Raw genomic sequence first — 7326 nt, 5'->3', positions numbered from 1 at the left:
TTTCCTCCCATGATTTATGAGAACAATATCCTTTTGAAAAGCAGAAGTCCTGGCTGTATACTCTGGAATGCAATGTCATTTCAGGTTTCAATGCTATTGTCTAGAAAATGCATGGAAGCAACTGAAACTCTTTTCCTAAATAGTTTGTTACATGCTGCATGTAGTTATAGATAATTATTTGTCTCTGACCAGAAAATAGTAAATAGAATCTAATAAAGAAGTGTGGTCAAAATTTCCAATATTATATAGAAAGGGATAAAGTTTGATATAAGTAAGGTACCAGGTGATTTCCATTATATAGAAGCAAAAAGTAAAAAACAAAACTAATTTTTTTTAAGTCAAGGTGATCTTTATTAGCTATGCTGCTTAACACTTCTGGTTCTTAGCCCCTTCATTTGTTAAATGGGGATATAATGCTTATCATATGGGATATGTGGGAACAGAACAAAAAAAATCTGTACAACATCTGTCAAATAGTATAGTCCAATAAAAATAATTTCCAATATTGTTATATCATCTGGTTATTATATCTACTGCTCTGTGAAGTTAGTACAACAGATTTTTTGAATGTAATATTTAAGCATAACATACATAATTTTCACACACTAAACAATTTACCCAGGATAAGAAACAGAACAGTTCTATCATCCTGGAAATGTCCCCCACCCATGTCCTCTTCTAATCATAAATTACATCCTCCACAAGGGTACCCCCATCATGATTTCTAATATAGTGGTGAGTTTTGCCTGTTTTTGAACTTGATAACTACTTTCTAAATCCTTAAATCTGTCAGTATGTTACATCACCAATTGGACTTTACACATGTGTCTAATTTAAGAACTTTAAGATGGATGGAGTTAGTGAGCTAGGTTATTCAGATGGGCCCAATTGATCACATGGGTCTTTAAAAGCAGAGAAACTTTTCTGGCTACAGTGGGTGAAAGAAAGAGAGAAGGAGAAAGAGACAGACAGAGAGAAAGAAAATCAGAGAGATAGAGAAAAGGAGAGACAGAGACAAAGAGGGACAGAGATACAGGCAAAGAGAGGCAGAGAGATGACAGAAAGGCACAAAGAGAGAGAACAGGCCAAGAGAGAAAGAGAGAGAGAGAGAGAGAGAGAGAGAGAGAGAGAGAGAAATAATGAAGGAAGAAGGGTGAGAGAATCCAACATTCCTGGCGTTAATAATGGAGGGCTTGGCCATGACTCGAGGAATGCAGGACTCTTCTAGAAGTTGGGAATGGCTTCAGAACGGACTCTAACCTAGAAAGTGCTGAAAGGAACATAAGACACCTCTATTTTAGCTCACTGAGACCTGATGAGGCTTTTTATTTAAAGAATTGTAAGATAACAAATTTGTGTTGTTTTAAGACACTAAGTTTAAGGTAGTTTATTACAGCAGCAATAGGATACAATACAGGTATATTCCTAGGGCTGGAATTGCTGAGACATACGGTAAACTTACACTCGATTGGAAACTGTCAAACATCTTCCTATGTGGTTTTATCAGTTTATACTTCTACTAAGAGTACATGAGAATTCTAGTTCCTCCACATCTTCCTCAACATTTGGAATTTTCTTTTGTCATTTCCACTCTTCTAGTAAAATTATATGTACTGTGATTCTATTTTGCATTTCTCCAATAATAAGTGAAGTCAAATACTTTTCATGTTTATGGGGCAAGTGGACATCCTATCTTGTGATGTGACTGGCAAGTCTCTCACCTATTTTTAAATGTCTTTGCCTTACCTAATTCTGAGAGATTTTAAAAAATATTTAAGGTATGAGTCATTTTTCAGACATAGTATCACCAATATCTTCACATGTTCTTCTAGTTTGTCCATCCATCTTCCACTGTATTACTGGTTGATGAAGACAAAACAAAAGATTTATATGTTCTTAACCTCTTTATGTACTGTTTAAGGGAGCTTTTCCTATTCCAAGATCATAAAGATTTTCTCCTACGATTTTTTTGTAAATCCTTTAGTTTTTGCCTTTTATATTTAGACATGCAATCTGTCCTTAAGACAAAAGCTTTAAATCTCCTGTTACAAATGAGAAAGGCCAAGTGACGTATGGAGATTTAAACATCAAATAGAAAATGAAAGAAGAGATTAAATTTTGGTTTTCTGCAATGCTTATCTATAAACATTGTTTTAACTACTGACTTCGTGAAGTCTTTCCTGATACTCCAAAATCAAATTGATCTTTCCCTTTCATAGCCCCAGCATTTCTCAACACCACTCATGAAATGCACTTTTAACAATTGTAGTTATTGTATACATCTGTACTTTTTGCTTTCCCTTCTGGATTGTTAGACCCTGTGATCAACGGCTGCTTCATTATTCATCTTTCTGCATATCACAGAGTTAGACCTGCATAAAACTGGTGGTGCTCATTACATGGTTGTTAAAAGAAAGGAAGAATAACCATTAATTTCTCTGTTTTACACCTATAGCTTGCATGGCAACAATACTTGCTATATGACTCAAAAAACTATATGACATGAAAAAACATTAAAAACAACAGTCTTCTGGCATAAAAAAAATCTGAGAAAACAAAAAAATTTTTTTTCATAGAAAGACATTTTATTTTAAATATAGCTGTGTGTACATGTTAGTCCTGAATTCCCAGTCTATCCTTTCTCCCTGCCCTTCCCCCTGGTAATTATAAGTTCATTCTCTAAAAGTATTGACCATAACAGAGCTGCATTTCAGAGATCCTATAAAAAAGACAAGCAAGGAAAAGGAATCCCAATAACCAATAGAGTTATTATACAGTTGGCTTCTTGAAGCTCCAAGCTGATCAGATCAAGTCAGAGTGGTGCAAGTATCTAGCCCACTTTGTCTCACATACGTAAAGTTGTTCAAGATGGTATGTATCTCAGACTATCACTTGGGTCCCAGATCTTGTCATACATGACAAGACAGTATATAGATCATGAGGATAGTAACTACTTAAATGCCAAAGCAATACTTTATGTACCACTAATTTTTGACTATTGAATACCTGATCAGTAATACATAATTGCATTCCAGTTAGTGGTAGCTAAGAAAGCTCGCACCCTAACCTAACGTAACCGAAATTTAGAATTCACCTCATGTAAACACAGCTTTGCTCTGCTTTTTGACTTCATACTTCCAGATACTCTTACTTCTAGCCAGTGGTCAAGCAGATCTGTGTCCTTGGAATTTTGGGTAGGAACATATGGATAATTAAAAAATTCATTCCCATTCTCTAAGAATAAAATTCTATCACATGTTCTTCTTTAGCTGGGTCAGGAGGAATTTTTTAGTACTCAAAAAAAGTTGTGTTAGTAAGATAAAGTGTGATTGTAATACATTTGATTAAATCAAAAGAGCATATGTACAATATCCTAGGAGAAAATAATAGAAGTGGTTGCAACCACAAAGAGCTACATTATTGTTTCTTAAATGCATGTTAGAAGACTGCATTACAATGCAAGATCAAGTTTGATTTTTATCTAATGAACCTGAGCTTTCTGCCAGTATGAGTCATATCAGCAGCACACCTGAATGAACAATGTATGACCACATCAGTTTCTGATAGATTAGTAGGCAATGGGAATACTCAGGCTTGATTAAGCTGGGTGATTGCAAATTCATGTTCTTGATATCTTAAACTCTATTTCTTATAGGAAAATCACTGTACTTAAGAAAAGAATGAGATAGTATTTTAATTAAGTGCTCAAAACAGCTAATTTACAGCTAAAGCTTAATATATTTCATGGAGATTTTTGCTTATATATTTACTTCTCAATAATACCCCCAAAGCAATGTGTTTCAAAGTGGTTACTTAGTGCAGGTAAAGCACAGTAATTCATATCTTAAAAAGTAAAAACATAATACTGTTCAAGATCTATTTTAGCCTAAAGACGTGGTGAACCTTTAGATATTTATCCTAGTCTGGACAACTATTTTGATTTTTCACTATGATTTTTGTTGAGATTTTTCAGTTGTTGTAACCACAGAACACTGATAATTCTTTGAAACCTAAATCCAGGAGAGAACCAGAGCATGAGTGGCCCTGATAACCAAGGCAGTGGAAGAGGAGGATTTGATCCTGGAAGCATGAACACAGGTGGATGGGGAAGAGGACATGGTGGAATGGGCACTGAAGAGCCAGGTGGCTTCAATAAGCCTGATGGACCCATAGATGAAGGACCAGATCTTGATTTAGGCCCACCTGCAGATCCAGATGAAGACTCTGACAACAGTGCAATTTATGTGCAGGAATTAAATGACAGTGTGACTCTAGATGATCTGGCAGACTTCTTTAAGGAGTGTGGAGTTGTTAAGGTGAACAAGAGGACTGGACAACCCATGATTCGTATATACTTGGACAAGGAAACAGGAAAGGCCAAAGGTGATGCTACAGTGTCCTATGAAGACCCACCAACTGCCAATACTGCTGTCAAGTGGTTTGATGGGAAGGATTTTTCAAGGGAGCAAACTTAAAATTTCTCTGGCTTGGAAGAAGCCTCTAATGAACAGCATGCAGGGAGGAATGCAGCCACCCCGTGAGGGCAGAGGGATGGCGCCACATCTCCGAGGAGGTCCAAGGGACCCGGGAGGTCCTAGAGGACCCATGGGTTACATGGGAGGCTGAGGAGGAGACAGAGGAGGCTTCCCACCAAGAGGGCCCTGCAGTTCCCAAGGGAACCTGTCTGGAGGAAGAAAGGTCCAGCACCAAGCTGGAGACTGGCAGTGCCCCAATCAGGGGTGTGTAAAGCAGAACTTCACCTGTAGAACAGAGTGCAACCAGTGTAAGGCCCCAAAGCCTGAAGGCTTTCTCCCACCACCTTTCCCACCCCCGGGCAGTGACCATGGCAGAGGTGGCCCTGGTAGCATGCTGAGAGCACGAGGTGGCCTCATGGACCATAGTGGTTCTAGTGGAATGTTCAGAGGTGGCTGTGGTGGAGACAGAGGTGGCTTCTGTGATGGCCAGGGCATGGACAAAGGGTGGCTTTTGTGGAGGAAGACAAGGTGGCCTAGGGGACACCCTGGACCTTTGATGGAACAGATGGGAGGAATAAGAGGCAGGAGTGAAGAACATGGGAAAATGGATAAAAGTGAGCATCATCAGGAATGCAGAGACTGACCCTACTAGATGCAGAGACCCCACGGAGCTGCATTGACTACCAGATTTATTTACTTTTTATACTTTCTTTCCTTCTTTCTTTATTGGAGTATAGTTGCTTTACAATGTTGTATTAGTTTCTGTTGTACAACAAAGTGAATCAGCTATATATATACATATATCCCCTACCTCTTGGACGTCCCTAATGCCCCCCTATCCCATCCATCTAGGTCACCACAGAGCACCAAGATGAGCTCCCTGCACAAATGTTTAAATTTATAATTCCATATTTATAATGTTGATCACACATTATGATTATTCCTTGTCTGTTCTTTAGTATTTTCACCATTTGTGAAGAAACAAACAACGTAAATGGTAGTGTGCCAAGTTTTTTTTTTCCTTCTTTGAAAGGTGGTTGTTTAAGACCAAACAATGGGAACCCCTTACAAATGTGCTCAGTGTCATTGTAGAGAACAAAGAAGGCCTCTAACTGTAACAATGTTCATGGTTGTAATTATTTTAAATAAAATTTCAAATGTTTATAAACAAACAGAAACAAAACAAAACAAGAAATTTGTAGTTGTGCTCAATCATAGTTTCAGAGAGACCTGGAGCTCAAGCTCAGAAACTCTGATTCAATCTTGGGTAAAGCCTGGGTACCATTGTTTTTAAAAAGACACCCAGGTGATTCTAATGTGCAGTAGGCATGAAAATCATTACTGTCTAAGGGCAGTGCTTCTCAAGTTGTCAAGAACATGCAAGTCATCTAGATCTCTCCTTAAAATGCAAATTTGAACTTAGGCTGTCTAGAGGAGGGCCTGACACTTTTTATTTACAATAAAATTTCAAGTAATACTGCTGCTGAGGGTAGCCAATCATTCTGGTTTATCTAGCATATGGGGCTTTAAATATCAAACTAAGATTATCCTGATAAACTGGGATAGTTGGTATGATTAGTTGTATTGGATTGGTCAAAAAATTTCTTTTGGGTTTTTCTGTAAGATGGCTCTAGTAGCACTTAGCTGTCTTTAACTTCATTTGAAATAATTTTGTTAGAATTTATGTGACAGCTGTCATATCAGCGAGCATTTAAAAAAAAGGCTTATCAAGGTTGGTGAATTTTTGTGTAGCCATTTTAATACTGAAGATGGAAGAAAAAGCAACATTTTTGGCATATTATGCTTTATTATTTCAAGAAAGGTAAAAATGCAACCAAAACACAAAAATAGATTTGTGCAGTGTATGGAGAAGGTGCTGTGACTGATCAAACATTTCAAAAGCAATTTGTGAAGTTTCCTGCTGAAGATTTCTCGCTAACAATGCTCCACCATCAGGTAGACCAGTTGAAGTTGATAGCGATCAAATTGAGACATTAATTGAGAACAATCAGTGTTATACCACGTGGGATATAGCCCACATACTCAGAAGATCCAAATGAAGCATTGAAAATCATTTACTCTACCTTGGTTATGTTCCTCACTTTGATGTTTGGGTTCCACATAAGCTAAGTGAAAAAAGCCTTCTTGACCGTGTTTCCACATGTGATTCTCTATTTAAACGTAATGAAAACGTCCAATTTTTAAAGCAAATTGTGAGAGGCAGTAAAAAGTGGATATTGTACAGTAATGTGGGATGGAAGAGATTGTGGAGCAAGCAAAATGAACCACCAGTAACCACACCAAAGGCCGGTCTTTATCCAAAGAAGGTGATGTTGTGCATATGGTGGGACTGGAAGGGAGTCCCCTATTATGAGCTCCTTCTGGAAGACTAAACGATTAATTCCAACAAATACTGCTCCCAGTTAGACCAACTAAAAGCAGCACTCGACAGAAAGCATCCGGAATTAGTCAATAGAAAACGCGTCTTCCACCAGGATAACACAAGACCGAATGTTTCTTTGATGACCGGGCAAAAACTGTTACAGCTTGGCTGGGAAGTTCTGATTCATCTGCTGTATTCACCAGACATTTCACCCTTGGATTTCCATTTATTTAGGTCTTTACAAAATTCTCTTAATGGAAAAAATTTCAATTCCCTGGAAAACTGTAAAAGGCACCTGGAACAGTTCTTTGCTCAAAAAGATAAAAAGTTTTAGGAAGGTGGAATTATGAAGTTGCCTGAAAAATGGCAGAGGGTAGTGGAACAAAAGGGTGAATATGTTGTTCAATAAAGTTCTTGGTGAAAATGAAAAATGTGTCTTTTACTTTTACTTAAAAACAGAAGGCACTT

The 7326-nt window shown here is 37.7% G+C and overlaps 1 pseudogene; it reads left to right on the top strand.

Annotated features, from left to right (window-relative positions):
• Window positions 1-1184: 1184 nt before the first annotated feature.
• On the top strand, window positions 1185-5127 carry LOC113614308 (RNA-binding protein EWS pseudogene; annotated as a pseudogene).
• The last annotated feature ends 2199 nt before the right edge of the window (window positions 5128-7326 follow it).

This window comes from Aethalodelphis obliquidens, unplaced genomic scaffold (genome assembly GCF_003676395.1).
Source record: "Aethalodelphis obliquidens isolate GAN/ISIS:26980383/991018 unplaced genomic scaffold, ASM367639v1 scaffold93, whole genome shotgun sequence".
NCBI classification, from domain to species: domain Eukaryota; kingdom Metazoa; phylum Chordata; class Mammalia; order Artiodactyla; family Delphinidae; genus Aethalodelphis; species Aethalodelphis obliquidens.
Note: the sequence above shows the minus strand (reverse complement) of the source record. Positions and strands in the feature narration are given on the sequence as shown.